Source organism: Podarcis cretensis (assembly GCF_951804945.1).
Source record: "Podarcis cretensis genome assembly, chromosome: 17".
NCBI lineage: Eukaryota > Metazoa > Chordata > Lepidosauria > Squamata > Lacertidae > Podarcis > Podarcis cretensis.
Window position 1 is genome coordinate 3846347 of NC_137187.1, and position 15621 is coordinate 3861967.

Below are 15621 nucleotides of genomic sequence, written 5' to 3' on the forward strand. Positions count from 1 at the left end.
CTATGTGTCCTAAGAGAGCTTCAGATGAAAGAGCTGGAGAAAGGCAGAGAAGCCGAGATAATCCACAACATCAAAACTCTTTGTGTTTGTGAATCCAAAGGGCTCAAACATACATGCAAACATGCCTCACATAAAGCAAGAGTGCTGCCAGTTACAGGCTGACAACAGCTATACACTCAAGAGACATGAAATGGCTTCCATTATCTTAAAGCCAGACTTCTCAGAAAGCTGACTGAACCGCCTTTGCCCTACCTACTGCCCTGGCTTTGAGGAATTTGGCTCTGCAGTTGTCAGAATGTACTATGAATATAGTTTTGAAAGTGTGTAAATGAAACTTGTAGAAAATAGTGCCAGAGTTGAGGGTTGGGGAAAGTGGTACCTCAGCATTCACGTCGCAGGCACTATCTGGGTAAAGACAGTGCCTGTGTGATAGAGAGACAGTGTGGTACAGTGGTTAAAGTTTTGGACTAGAACTGGGGAGATCTGGGTTCAAGTCCCCACTCAGCCATGAAGCTTGGGCCAGTCACTGTTCCTCAGCCTAAGCTACTTCACAGGGATGTAGTAAGGAGAGCTCTGTGTGCCTCTGAGCTCCTTGGAAGAAATGGGGGATATAAATATAACAACAACAACAACAACAACAACAACAACAATGTAAACTCATCTGGCTAAAGCATCGCATTTTCTGCAGAAGCAGGGACTCCAGCCCTTGTTAGAGAAAATGGCGGGAGGCCACTGAAACCAGCTGACATAAAAACACGTTGAGCTGTAGCCAAAATGGTTCTCGTCTACTGTTGCTGCAATGAAATCTAAAACAATTTAGCTGTTTTTATGGCATATTTCATTTGTTGTTATCTTTTTAAAAGCCCCTGGCTGTTGCCAGGAAAAAAAAATTCAGGGAATAGGCCCACAACACAAATTAGTATAAACTTTCCCTATGCTAATTTACATGCATATGGGCAGATTTAGGCACCTGAGGAAATTAAGATGGTATGTGGTCCCAATGGCTTTGCTGCATACCATGTAAGCAAAAGTATTAACAAATGGTTTAAAGTGGGGGGGGGGGACAGGGGAGCCAGTACTCAGTGCAAGAGGGTCAGTCACCTGTGGAGCTCCTCCTTGTTATGGCCATTAGATATCTCAGCTACATGGGGCACACATTACATAACCCTGTAATTCTTCCAGAAGCTGCTTCAATGTACACAACGCCAAGAGACAGAAGCACTTTACTCAACTGATGACTTGCCAAGCCCTTATTCTGCCCCAATTACTTATTACATTTTTTACATGTGATGCAAAAGGGAGCAAAAAAAAAAAAAGGGGGGGGGAGAAGGATCCCAAGTGGCCTAAACTGGCAGTTATTTCACTTACGCAGTTTTCTGAAGTGTAACAAATTCTGTAACATAACAGCTGTGGCCTGGTGATGATGAGTAAAAGGTAATTAGCTCCCCATCTATTTCTGCTTCCATCTTCTCTTCTAACTATAAGTTCTGCAAAGTGGCTGGTCTGCCTGCCTGTCCTCTATGCGTTCAGAAACCTCTGGAGATATTGTTGCCCAGTAATAATAATAATAATAATAATAATAATAATAATAATAATAATTACTATTTACTATTTATACCCAGGTTTCCCCAGCCACTCTGGGCGGCTTCCAACAAAACACTAAAATACAATAATCTATTAAACATTAAAAGCTTCCCTAAACAGGGCTGCCTTTAGATGTCTTCTAAAAGTTTGGTAGTTATTTTTCTCTTTGACATCTGGTGGGAGGGCGTCCCACAGGGTGGGTGCCACTACCGAGAAGGCCCTCTGCCTGGTTCCCTGTAACTTGGCTTCTCGCAGTGAGGGAACCACCAGAAGGCCCTTGGAGCTGGACCTCAGTGTCCAGGCAGAACGATGGAGGTGGAGATGCTCCTTCAGGTATACTGGGCTGAGCCTTTTAGGGCTTTAAAGGTCAGCACCAACACTTTGAATTGTGCTCGGAAACATACTGGGAGCCAATGTAGGTCTTTCAAGACCAGTGTTATATGGTCTCGGCGGCTGCCCCCAGTCACCAGTCTGACTGCAGCATTCTGGATTAGTTGTAGTTTCCGGGTCACCTTCAAAGAAGAAGAAGAGTTTGGATTTGATATCCCGCTTTATCACCGCCCGAAGGAGTCTCAAAGCGGCTAACATTCTCCTTTCCCTTCCTCCCCCACAACAAACACTCTGTGAGGTGAGTGGGGCTGAGAGACTCCAAAGAAGTGTGACTGGCCCAAGGTCACCCAGCAGCTGCATGTGGAGGACTGGGGGGGGGGGCGTGGACTTTGGTAATCAGTTCCCCAGATTACGAGACTACCACTCTTAACCACTACACCACACTGGCTCCAGGTAGCCCTACATAGAGCGCACCCCACACAGTTTGATGAGGTGGCTCCCGAGGTGGACGAGCTGGCTCTTGTCTATGTTTGGATACCATCGCTGCCATGTTTAAATGAGTCTCACTCCAGCATCTTCCACCAGAGGCAGCTGCCTTACCTGCCATATGGAGGGTGACTGAAGCCAGTAGTGTTTACTCCTGACTAAACATGGATAAGATCAGGCTTCATGCATGCGTGGGATCTCAGCTTTAGATTGCAACCTTTACTATGTGGTATAGTGGTTAAGAGTGGTATAGTGGTGTAGCCAGTGTGGTGTAGTGGTTAAGAGCAGTTGACTCGTAATCTGGTGAACCGGGTTCGCTTCCCCGCTCCTCCACCTGCAGCTGCTGGGTGACCTTGGGCCAGTCACACTTCTCTAAAGTCTCTCAGCCCTACTCACCTCACAGAGTGTTTGTTGTGGGGAGGAAGGGAAAGGAGGTTGTGAGCCGCTTTGAGACTCCTTAGGTTAGTGATAAAGCGGGATATCAAATCCAAACTCTTCTTCTTCTACTACTACTACAGTGTACATCTTATGGAACCCAGGCTTCTGAGTGAATATGCACAAGATTCAGAGCATTTAAATGCCATATTCAGGTTGTAAATATCTGCCACCGATTCTCCACCCCGGTGTCTTGTATTTCTAGTCTGACAATTTAAGGCTTTAAAATAAAATAAAATCTGGGGACTTTCTTGCCAGCAATTGCTACTCTCTAGGGATAAACTCCTTTGGGTTTAATCATCTGATGAGGCATAAATAACTCCCTACATCACAGGAATATAGCAAGATGCCTTGCATTGAGTCAGACGATTATTGGTCCAACTAGCTCAATATTGTCTCTGCACTGATTGGCAGTGGCTCTCCAGGGCTTCACGCAGGGAATGCGAGGGATTGAACCCGAGGCCTTCTACCCACAAGGCAGATGCTCTCCCACTGAGATATTCTCTGTATTTCTCTCTCTCTCTCTCTCTCTTACCTGGACACCCCCAACTACAAGCTTCCGAGTTGGACACCTGCCATTTCCAAAACGCTGCAAGCCTCTTCTGATCCGAAACTGCCAGACCTACTAATTGGATGTGGTCAGAAAAGCCAGTTAAAACTGTTAGCCAGGCATATAGGTGCTGTGCTCCTGTTGAGCTTCTGTACTGATTTCCACAGGGCAGCAAAACTTCCAAGTAGCCAAATCAGCCCTGCCTCCCACTCTGCCACCTTGAAGTGTGCCTCCTGGGGCAGGATGGGTCACATTGCCTATGGACGGGGCATTTTCTGTGCTTCCTTTAGGCTGTTCATTGTGCGCACCCCATTACTTTGACGGCTGGCTTGTGTCCCCTGTGCAGAAGGGCTGTCCATGAGAGAGTGCAGCTGAAAAAGACTTCCCTGCCCCTCCTGTAGAGGGAGCTGTTGTCGTGTCCGACTCTTCGTGACCCCCTGGACCAGAGCACTCCAGGCTCTCCTGTCTTCCACTGCCTCCCGCAGTTTGGTCAAACTCATGCTGGTAGCTTCGAGAACACTGTCCAACCATGCCTTGCCGTGGCGAAGGGGCTTCAATAACTCAGAGAAGCTATGAGCTATGCTGTGCAGGGCCACCCAAGATGGACAGGTCATAGTGGAGAGTTTTGACCAAACATGATCTACCCGGAGCAGGAACCAGCAAGCCACTCCAGTATCCCTGCCAGGAAAACTCCATGGACAAAGACAACAGAGGGAGCTGCAGCCATTCGCAATTCCGTGGATGCCCATGGATGCAGTTCCATGGATGCATTGCTCATCCTGTAGATGGAGGAGCAGGGCTGTGCTTTTAGCTCTGCCCTGACATTGCTACTCTTTTCTGCAGCAACTGCATCCGAGAACCTGGTTGTCTGCAGTGAAATCCCAAGGTGGGAGCACCTGCTGGTGCGGTCAGGTCACCGGGGTTAACTGCAGGCGGACGCATCGGGCCGTTGCAGAAGGAGGGGCAACTGGTGAGGTGGGTAAATGCATGGCCCTTGTTCCTTCTTCAGTACAGCAAGGCTCCGCATGCAACTAATGCATAAATATAGCTACAGGCATCCAGGGAATTGTGGCTGGCTGCAGCAGCTCCCTGTTGAGCAGCGACGAGAGGAACTTTTGCAGGGCTTGCGATGCGAGCGATACTGCCCATGCGTGCTTGGAACATTCACAAGAACACCCTCACACGATCGTACCTGCCTGCAGTAAACGCGTGTGCAGCAGCACTCCCCATCTACTCCCTACCATTCCGAGCTTAGTCCAGGGGCTGGCTTTGGAACGCACCTCCTTCATGCAACGGCCTGCACACGTGCGCAGACCCTTTGAACGCGTGTGCAGCGCGACGTGTGAACAGCCTTAGAGTTTCAATGTTTCATCTGACAGCTTCCTTGTAGGGTGGGTGGGGGGGCGGATCTTAAAGTGGTCCAGAGGCTCCCCCGAGCCCAAGAGGTGTGTGACCGAGGGAGCCTTGAATTCCATCTAATGGCGAATACATATGCACGGTAATCTTATGACGGAGACGGGACCCAAAATCCTCCTCCCTGGCCAGACACGCGGGTGCGCGCTCGGTGTATTCAGACTTCTAGCCACGCTCCGTCCCTCTTGCAAACCCCCCCCCCCCAGGCTTCAAAAGAGAAGCAAGGAACCGCAGGAGGCTCGCCTTTTTAAGGGGGGTGTGTGAAGCAGGCGAAGATGAAGGAGGACTGGGTATGGAGAGGGGGGGTCCCTTGGGGAAAAGCACCCCCGATGCCAGGGAGGAGACGAGGACGGCGGCGCAAGAAAGAGGGTCGCTAGAAGCGGGAGTGGCGGCGGCGGCGGCGGCGGGGAGGAGCGAGGCGGCTGGGTGGTGCGGAAGAAGCGCCACAGCAGCGGGACCGAGCTGCGGAGGGAGCAACGGGAGCAGCCATGGAGAGCCTAGCCCGGCAGGAGGAGGAGAGCGCCAAGGGATGGTGGAGAACAGGCCGAGCGGGCTCTCCTCCTGCCTCGCCTGTCCTCGCTGCCCCACCCGCCCCTCGGCTCTCCTCCTCGGTCTCTCCAGGGGCGGCGGCGCGCCGGGTACCCGGGCTCGGCTGGAGCGCCAAGTGCGCGCGGAGGCCGCTTCAGCCACAGGTGCTGCGCCCGGCAGGGCCCTTGGAGACGCCTCGCTCCCTAGCAACGCGGGCTGGGCTGGGGGGGGGAGAGGGGGGGATGCTGGGGGGGGATGCTGGGGGGAACAGAAGCAATGTCTGCCGGGGCAGCAGGTCGTGTGAAGGGGGAAATATGAGGGGCAGAGCGCACACGAGAGACCTGGCTCCTTGCGCCACGGCAAGAGGTCCCGAGGCTACCAGGTGGGGGGAGCCACACACATCCCCTCCCCGCCCCCCTTGCCCTGGACGGAACCCTTCGCGCTCCTCCCCAAAGCGGGAGGCGGACCTCTCATCTTGCTTGGGAACACTCTGCACATGCCCAGAGGCACCCTGATAAAGAAAATCCTTGCGCTCTGGGGCGCCCACAGGGCTGTGGGAGAGGCTGCTGCCCCAGCTGCAGACGGGGCGCGGGTGGCCTGATCTGCTGCCCCTCCGCCTCCTTCCAGAGGGGTTTGGAGCGCGCTCGGGGGCTGCCTCCTCTCCCCCCCCCGGCTCCGGTGGCCCCTCCCCGAGAGGACCCCTTCCTTCCCTCCCTCCCTCCCTCCCTCGCGCCCTCCTGCCCGTTCATTCCCTCGCCGGCTGCGCGAAGAGGCGCCCGCCCGCCCCGCGCGCCCGTCCTCCCGCTCGAGGGGGCGGCCTCTGGTGGCGCGCCGAGCAGGCGGGGGTCCGGCCCGCCGGCAGCCCGAGGGTTAACCGCGGCCGGCGAGCGAGACAGACGGACGGGCGGGCGGACAAGACAGCCTCGCCAGAAGAGGCTGGCGCGCAGTCCGCGCTGTAGCCTCGCCGAGCGCGGAGATGGGAAGCGGCGGCGGCGGCGGCTGCACGCGGGCTCCCCCAAGCCCGGCGGCGTCCCCCCTCGCCGCCGCTGGGAAGGTGAGTGGCGGGCGGGCGGGCGAGCGGGCTGGCTCCCGGGCGCGCTGCCCGGCGGGGACGGAGCCAGGGCTCTCGGCTCCGGCTCTCCTCCGCCGTCGCGCCTTCCCTTCCCCACCGAGAGAGGGCTGCGGATGGGGCGGCGGCGGCGGCGGCGGCGGGGCGTGCTCGGGCTGCCGCCCCTCTTAGGTCAACGCTTCCCAAAGGGGGCGGCTGCGGGGTGCTCCTGTCGGGTCCGGAGCTGCCCGCCTTCCGCGGGGCTCCAGTGCGTCGAGGGGAGGCGCAGAGGCGAGGGGGTGCTCGGTGGGGGAACGGGGTCCACTCGAGTCCCGGTTTTGTTTTCCGTGGGGGTGGAATTCTCCGTTTTCCTGTTGGAAGTAAGAAAGGGTGGTTGTTTTGAAGATGTGAGATAAAGGGGTTTCTGTGGGGTCTGAGGGAGAGATCCCCCCCCCTCCGTGGGTTCCACAATGTGAAAAAGCAAATGTGTTTTTGTGGGGTTGCTTCGTGGACTTCGTGGCTTTCCTGCGTGTAGAGAGAGAGATGTGGAGAGCCCTGGGGCGCCCGGTCTGTGGAGCTTGGTGGACCAAGGAGGGATGTTCTGTTCAGTGCAGTGTGCTCTGTGTGTGTGTGTGTGTGTATGAGAGAGAGACAGAGAGACAGATCAAGGATGCTTCCTTTGATGAAGGAAAACAAGCTCCTTCTGGGTTTGTACTTGGCAGCCTCATCTGGTCCTATCCAGCAGCCTAGCCCCAGCTCCATGAGCAACTCTGGCTCCAGCTCCCCACAGCTCTTGACATGCATGATGCACCCAGACCTGTTGTGCCCAAAGAACAACTGTGACCAAGCAAGGCAGGGAGGAATGTCAGGGAGGGAGGAGTGTGATAACTTGAGCCCCTCTTGTGCACCGGCCAGGGTGGGTGTCCTGCAAAAAGTCCAGAGCCAGGGCAGCAATGAATGCGTCACACACAGCAACACAATGCCAGGAAATCTTCCAGACTGCTTGTGGATGCCCATGGGGGGAATTCAGCCCCTCTGGGAGGGGGGACCTCATTGCTGTGCTTGGACAGCCCCTTCCCAAACACAGGAAAATGCATTTGGCTCCCAGGATTTGCAGTGCCACCCTAGGCATGTTTACGCAACCCGCTCAGTTCAATAGCACTTATCTCCCAAGTGCGCGTGTGCTGGACTGTGCTTTTTGCTGTTGCAAGAGGTGGAAGAACAAAGCTTGCTGACATCCGTAGGCACGTTAGGATTCCAGGCCATCTGATCCACAGGTAGGTGGTAGTGAGGTTCGCTTTGTCAGCTGTTGAACATCAAACCGCTTCCCCCAGCAAGATTTGAGGCTAACACTTCCCCAAGCATCTCGCCTTCAACAGAAGCAACACCATCATAGGGTGAGATAGCTCCAGACTTTGCTTCAGAACCTCAGTGAGCAAAGGCTGGAGGATTTCTGTAAACAGTGCATTATCCACGATCAACATGAAGTCACAGCCCAGCTTTGGAGCACTGCAGGGACTCACACTTTGGGACAGCACCAGCATTCGTATTCTTAGTCCCAGTTTTTCCATCTCTATAGAGTGTCAGATCTGTAGACGAACATAAGAAATGCCTGTTCGGTTCAGGCCAAGGGTCCCTCGAGCCCAGCTTGGTCCCCAAAAGTAGCTGGGGAGGCTCACCGTGAGGCACAATGTAATACAGCTGTGCAGCGTCTAGCAACTGGAGGTAGACTGTACCCAGCCATGGAGGGTCTCTTTAGCTTGCCTTGGCTAGTCCTGTCTTCCATGTATTTGAGTATTTCTTTGGCCTCTAAGCTAGAAGCTGTCTCTGCATGTTCTGGTAATGAATTCTGTAAGCTAATTTATTGTGTGTTATGTGAAGAGCTACTTTTTTTTTTGTCTGTCCTAAATCCACTGCCACTGAGAGAAAGAAATAATGTTCCCACACTATTCATAATCATGTTCACCTCTATCATGCTCCCTGTTAGGCGTCTTTCCCCCCCTGAATTCCCTTTTCCTTTCTCCAGAACATAGCAGGATCCATCACTGCAAATCTTCAGCCACACACACCAGCAGCTGGTTTTTGATACTCCCACTCCTACTGATTAAGAGTAGCAGTCTATTCATCTTCAAGTCTAGGCCAGTGTGGGATTCAGAACAATGGTGCAGAATCCCACCCACCGTCACTAGGCTCTGGGGCCAGTTTTCCTTCTGCCCACACTGCTATATTTGTATGACTATTGAACATCCTTGCATGCATCTGAAAGCCAGGAGAGACCAGTGAAAATTTGTCTGTATATATTTCTGGCTGAGCTTAGAGTAACTAGGGTCTTCCTTAAGACATCTTGGCAGCTGATGTAGAAAATCCAAATGGCTACATTAATGGCAAAATCAGTCCAGACATTCTCCAGCATGCGATCCATTGAAATGAATCCAAGTGTGCCAGAGCACATGGAGTTCTCTTGTGCAGCTCCTATTCATTCAGAGGGTCTTGCACAGGAGAATTTCCTGCCTGATTGTGCCCTGTGGTTCAGATCTATCTTTCAGTCTGCATTACTATCATGGTGGCAGAAATCTGCCACCTTGAGGTACTAGCCACACCTTTCCTCATGGGAGGGCCTCAGGGTTTTACTTCTGAATATATATGTACAGGACCGAGCTGGAGAAAAAAAAACCCTGTTTACTGTAAACAGAAAATGCACAGAAATTCTGGGAGCCTAGGCAAAAGCATACGAGACTCAGATAAATATTGTTATGTCAGGCAACAGACAACTGTGAGATTAATAAGGGAAAGTGACATCTCAATGATCTACCCGAATTCTCCGAAGATGTCAGGCAGCATGTAGAACAGGGCGACCCAGTTGATTTAGTGCAATTGGATTTTCAGAAGCGTTTGACAAAGCCCTTCATCAAAAGCTCTTAAGAAAACAAAGTCGTCCTGGAATAAGAGGGACGATCTTTTTGTGAATCAGTAATGAGTTGTTGCTGGGGATTTTTAATAAAAAAATATGGAAACTCAAAACATATTTTTTCAGCATATTGTTCTGGCATAAGCCCTATTTTTTTTTAAGGTACTTAGGTTGTTGTTGTTGTTGTTGTTGTTTTAAATCTCCATGGGGGCACCATTTGGATTTTCTGCCTCAAGCACCGGAATGCGTTTTCTGTGCTGTGTTGAGAGATGTGCTGTGCTGAGGACTAGAACAATGACAGGGTCAGCATCGCACTGAAAGGCTAAATAGAAAAGTGGGAGCAAGCATCTGTGCACCAAAGAAGCGATGTTAAACATATTCAACAGTGACCTCAAGAAAGGAAGGGAGGGATACTGAGGTGGAAACATTTTACAGCTGGCAAAGCTTTAAAGTCCAGAGCAGATTGCTGTCTTCTGGAAGGTCATTACACAACTGGGTGACTTTAGCAATAAAATGGCAGATGAAATTCAGTGTTGGAAATTGCAAAGTAATACACGCTGAGGGTGGGGGGAGAGGGATGGTCCGTATTAGAACTATTCCAATAAAAAGAGAGCACATATTTTAATGTCACCGTGTGGATCGAAGGTGTATTTGCACTTCTCTGTTCGGGGCTGATCTTCCTCCACCCGCAGCTCAACCTGATGTTGCAGAGCAAGGGAGGAGAGGGGCAGAGGAAGGCAGCTAAAATGATCAGTGAGATGAAACAGCTTCCATAATAGACTTGAGGCTCCTTGAGCCAGATGACAGGAAGACGGTGCAACAGAAGCACATGAGAAAATCATCAGTGCTGTGAAGTAAGTTGATGGGGAGCGGCTGTTAATTTTACCTGGGCTCAATAATGCAAAAACAGCCGAGAACCTGAAGAGACGCAGGCAGAAGAGTCTAAACAAAATACTCAGTTTGATCCATGAATCAAATTTGCCACAGAACGTTTCGAGAACAGAAAATAAAACTCTTTTTAAAAAAAGGATTTAAAAATTCCCGAAGGGAAAAAAATGTCAGTAGCTATTAGACAAGACAGTCAGGGAATACAAACTAATGCTGGGGGTGTTTCTAAAATCTCCCAACAGCTAGAAGCTATGAGTAAATGACAGGAATTGGGTTACTGCTCAATTGCTCCTTATTTTAATCTGAAGCACTGAGCAAGGGTGGGTGTTCTGGCATAAGTAGGTAAACTGTTGATTTATGCATGCATACCTTTTGCTTCTAAATGATCTCATGAAAGCCCTTGTAAGCTTCAAGTTACCTCTTGAAATATTTCTGGAAAATGGGGAGGATGCAAGGAGCTGCCTTGAAGTGACTCTAATCGACAGTCCAGCTACCTTGTAATGTTGTTGAACCAGGCAAGCAGGCAGGCATGCCTTGGATCACTAACTGGAAATTCTGGGAGCCCTGAAATACTTCAAATAACAATAATGCTTAGCATTTATATGGAATTTTTTTATTGCTTTGCACAGATTACCTTATCTTTACAACACCCCTGTATGGTAAAGGTAAAGGTAAAGGTAAAGGTAAAGGGGCCCCTGACCATTAGGTCCAGTCGTGGCCGACTCTGGGGTTGTGGCGCTCATCTTGCTTTATTGGCCGAGGGAGCTGGCGCACAGCTTCTGGGTCATGTGGCCAGCATGACTAAGCCACTTCTGGCAAACCAGAGCAGCGCACAGAAATGCCGTTTACCTTCCTGCCAGAGTGGTACCTATTTATCTACTTGCACTTGACATGCGTTTGAACTGCTAGGTTGGCAGGAGCAGGGACCGAGCAACGGGAGCTCACCCTGTCGCGGGGATTCGAACCACCGACCTTCTGACTGGCAAGTCCTAGGCTCTGTGGTTTAACCCACAGCGCCACCCGCGTCCCTCCCTGTATGGTAGGTCAATATTATTATCTTGAGATTGCAGATGTAGGAAGGCTGAGGGAGTGGCACTGAGTGAGGTCATGGCAGAGGAGAGATCCAAACCAGGTTCTGTCTGACTACGATCTCAATCTCTTTAGCCACGATGCTAAAGTAACTTTCAATTGTTGGCCTCATATATATGATAAACATTTACTCTGCTACCAAGGTAAAAAAGGTGCAGTCTGCATCTCTTCTCAGGTCCTAGCTAAGGTTAATCCAGGAACGAAAAAGGCACCAAGCATATCTTATTTCACTGCTCCACCGAAGCGAGGAAAATTAAACAAGAGTGTGTTAATTAATTAAACATCTGACTGAAAGACATGATTCTCAGTTGTGTGCGTGTGTGCGTGCACACTCACACAATTCTCACAGCCTTCTGTTAAATTTCCTACAGTTATTTTTTGAAGAGTTCATGACGAACTCATGAAATTAATTGTCACAAGACGTGGAGAAGCCACAATGTTAGGTGGCTTAAAAACAACAACAACCCAAAGGATTGGACAGATTCCTGGAGGAATCTACCTCCATTGGTCTTGCTACCTCCATTGATTGCTACCTCCATTAAGTGAGTTCCTGCTGTAGCACTGCTGGTGGCTCTGTTGTCAGATGGGAGAGTAGGGAGAAATGGGAGAGAGGAGATGGGTTAGGCTCATTCTAAGATAATAGTCACTGTCCAATCACTCCAACAGACAGACACATGTAGCAGTGGGATGGACAGCTCTGTGTTGTTTTTTGTTGAAATAGATTTCTTTATTTCTGAACCATTCCAGATCAGCAGAATACAAGTTGTAACCAAGTATTAAAATCGTATCCCCATAGTAAGAAAGCATTGATTAGTGCAATTTTTTTCCTTGCAAAAGGTCTGTCAAAAAAGGTTTACTTCCATGAAAACTTGTTTGTTTTCACCAAACACAAGTGTTAATAAAACATTGCAATTTTATTCTTTATTACAAAGTATCGAAACCCAGCTATTGTTGAATTTTCAGTCAACTAATAGCTTGGTAAGGGTTGAAGCTGGAGCAAGTTATGGAAAGGGAGGATAAGTTTAGAAGTGATTGTGCGTTGAAACAAACACGCCTGGTTCACAACCGTACTTCAAAAGCCTCAATGGGAGGATTTAGAAAGGGAAATGCGAGTTTCTTATCTGATATCCAATACTACATCCGCTATCCCTTGGCAGATCTTACTCAGTTTGCTTTGAAACAGTCATTTAGGCTTTCCACACAGTGTCCTTGACATTCTGTCACTACTGTTTTGTTTTATCTTTAATAAGGAAAGGGAAAGGACAGGAGTAAGTCTCAGTTTCACATCCACACCCCATTTTAAAGGCTTCAAACAAGGGTGTTGTTGTAATGAGACAATGAGGCTCTGGACGCGTCAGGTTCATTGCTATTTACTGTGGAATTGCCACACTTGGTTCACTCACTTTTTATGAGGCATCTATATGACATCATAGGGACGCGGGTGGCGCTGTGGGTTAAACCACAGAGCCTAGGTCTTTCCGATCAGAAGGTCGGCGGTTCGAATCCCCATGACGGGGTGAGCTCCCGTTGCTCAGTCCCTGCTCCTGCCAACCTAGCAGTTCAAAAGCACGTCAAAGTGCAAGTAGATAAATAGGTACCACTCCAGCGGGAAGGTAAACGGCGTTTCTGTGCGCTGCTCTGGTTCACCAGAAGCGGCTTAGTCATGCTTTCCACATGACCCGGAAGCTGTACACCGTCTCCCTCGGCCAGTAAAGCGAGATGAGCGCCGCAACCCCAGAGTCGGTCACGACTGGACCTAATGGTCAGGGGTCCCTTTACCTTTATATGACATCATAATGGAATTGCTGTTTTCCAACACCACCCTAAGTCTCCCATCTCTTTTTAGAGGTCAAAGAAAGAAAGTATAGCACATGGTTAGTTCCATTTAGCAGCGGTTTTACTTTTTTATACTCTTTCAATTTGCACATAAGCATTCTTTCCGCTTACATTTTAAAAAAATCAATGGTGCTTAAAAGAAAAATCATTTTAGCACACAAATGTAGACATTTTTTATAAAAAAAATAAGCATGTTGGCTTTCCATTCAGCACCATTTTAGAGAGTTGGTTTAAAAAATAAATAAATCATTTAAGTTGCACTCAAAATACTTTTTAGTCTATATTTTAAGTAAATATTTATGCAGTAGCATGTAAATGAAAGACTGCTTGAGTGCAAAATTTAAAATTGATTTAAAAATAAACATGCTGCTGCTAAAATGGCTTAGATGTATTGCCACTTTTGCATGGGCTAGATCACATCCAATAGTGTGGGCAGAACATGGTTGCTAGTTGAGACCAAAAACTGCTAGTTTAGAAGCACTTCAAGACTCTCCAGTTCTGCCTCGTTCTTGCTGTGCTGTAAGAGCCATAAATCTAGGTCTCCTGCTTCGGTGAAGTGTTTCTCTCGGCTTCTGAAGAATCCTAGTCAGAGGTGGTTATATCATCACATTGGTACCTCTTAGTGCAGCAGCATCTGTGGCACAGGAAGCTATGACATGTTGGTATCTAAGGTAGGCTTTGGAATGACTGCCTGTGTTAAGCATGTAGCTCACTACGGATTTAATGAGCACCTTTAAAAAGCCTTTCAGGTCGTTTCACATGATATTATAAAGCTCGATAAATCTAGGCAGTTGGCTGATAGCTCATAACCTGTATAGAACAGTTGACTCACTGATAACGTGGGAAGATGAAGCAATGAGTGAAGCTTGTGGCAGCGATTGCCCTAGGCCATCTTCAATATTTTCATCAATATTGTGGTCACCTGTTTGTTTTTTAGAAAGGGGACAATACCACTTTACTAGAGACTGGCTGTGTGCATTTAACAGTTCTGCATGAGACTGTGATATTCTTCACGGACCTCAGGTTCCTTATGGCTATGAAGACAAGCCTGCAGGTGTGCGCGAAACGATGAAGGAAATATCAGATACCCATAAAGATGGTTGAATGAAATTTCTAAGGGTCATTGGAACTTGATTTCAATTAACTCCGCAGACCTCTTTGCCCTCCCCACAATGATTAGGAGATGTAGAATAAATTTTGCAAAGTGAGCAAAATATGAAAAGATGCAACATTTTATGGAAACAACAAAGAGTCCTGTGACACCTTAAATACTAACACATTTTTAAATGGTATAAGTAGGAATTTTAACACTACACATAGATCTGAGTAGGGAGAAACATCCAGTTTGGTGCTCTACCTTTTAAAATACATCAGCAAACCACACAAAGTTCACAGGAGAGCAACAAAGAGGATCAGGGAGATGTTGTGCAAGAAAAATGCATGGAAAATGAAGAAAGTGAGCATGTTTAGCAAAGACCAGAAAAGGGTGAAGGGAAAATGTGTGTACAGTTTATATCCAATTTAATGGTGTAGAACTTAGGATCTTGAAGTAAGGGGAAAACCAATTTCCTTCAGTCAGTAGAGGGAAATGCGCTTAGCAAGCAGGGTGGTCAGTTATGCATCACTAAAAAAGAGGGCACCGATTTGCATAAAATTTGCATGTGCTAATTTATATGGCTAGAAGTAAATTTAGAAACAATTTTCTATAATTTAAATAGAGATGCACTACAGCTCCCCATGGTGGGAAAAACTTTGACTAGGTGACCTGCTATGAGCTTGCTTGCTAATTTATATGGCTAGAAGTAAATTTAGAAACAATTTTCTATAATTTAAATAGAGATGCACTACAGCTCCCCATAGTGGGAAAAACTGCATAGGTGACCTGCTATGAGCCGCCTTAGTCTGCTGCCCAGGTGCGACTTCAAGGCCCTGCTCCCCTTGTAATGACGATTAATCTTTAAACTGGAAATAGAAAAAAGTCCTCAGGAAAGTAGGACATTCGGCCACCTTATTAGTGGAGAAAAGATGAATAACATACATAAAGGAGAACTTCTGAGCCATAAAAACTGACAAACTACAGCAGGTACTATATGCATTCAAATTATTTAGGGCCAATGAGACACAAGGAGCCAGTGAAAGAGAGAGAGGTTCAACTGTAGTACCAAAAGCATGGCTTAGAGTTAATTGGCGATGGCAGCCTTAAAAGCTTCCAAAGGGAAGTTGAAAAAGAAGAAGAGGCACATGCCAGCTTGACATTTAAATAAATAGTTTGGAGTTTTAAAAGAAAAAGAGGTATGAAATGCCAGGACTTTCTCAAGACATGGTTGCACCTGAGACAGACCCTAGAGTGGCACCCCTCTTCCCACCAGGGAAGAAGTGGTGAGGGAAGATCATCAGGGAAAAAGTGGGGGGAAGAAAGATCAACACTGGGATTTACTGCCTTGGTGGATCTTGCTGCCTGAGGCAGTTGTCTCACCTTGCTTCATGGGTGGGCTGGCCCTATGAAATATACAGTAGGTCTAGCTG

At 48.6% G+C, this 15621-nt stretch overlaps 1 protein-coding gene and 2 long non-coding RNA genes across 5 annotated transcripts in view; 2 read left to right on the forward strand and 1 right to left on the reverse strand.

Moving 5' to 3' along the window:
- Positions 1-15621, reverse strand: part of LOC307206918 — a 249753-nt gene that overhangs the window by 92178 nt on the left and 141954 nt on the right. The window lies entirely within an intron of this gene.
- LOC307206917 overlaps positions 1-15621 on the forward strand; it is a 58130-nt gene that overhangs the window by 10637 nt on the left and 31872 nt on the right. The gene's annotated exons all lie outside the window — the stretch shown is intronic.
- PIANP (PILR alpha associated neural protein) overlaps positions 6173-15621 on the forward strand; it is a 37584-nt gene continuing 28135 nt past the window's right edge. The window contains exon 1 of one of the 3 annotated variants that reach the window (XM_079960342.1): positions 6173-6380. The gene's annotated coding sequence lies outside the window, so the exon portion shown is untranslated. Of the gene's footprint in view, positions 6381-7445; positions 7652-15621 lie in introns of those variants that run through there. The other 2 variants (XM_079960344.1, XM_079960343.1) reach the window with 2 other exon arrangements.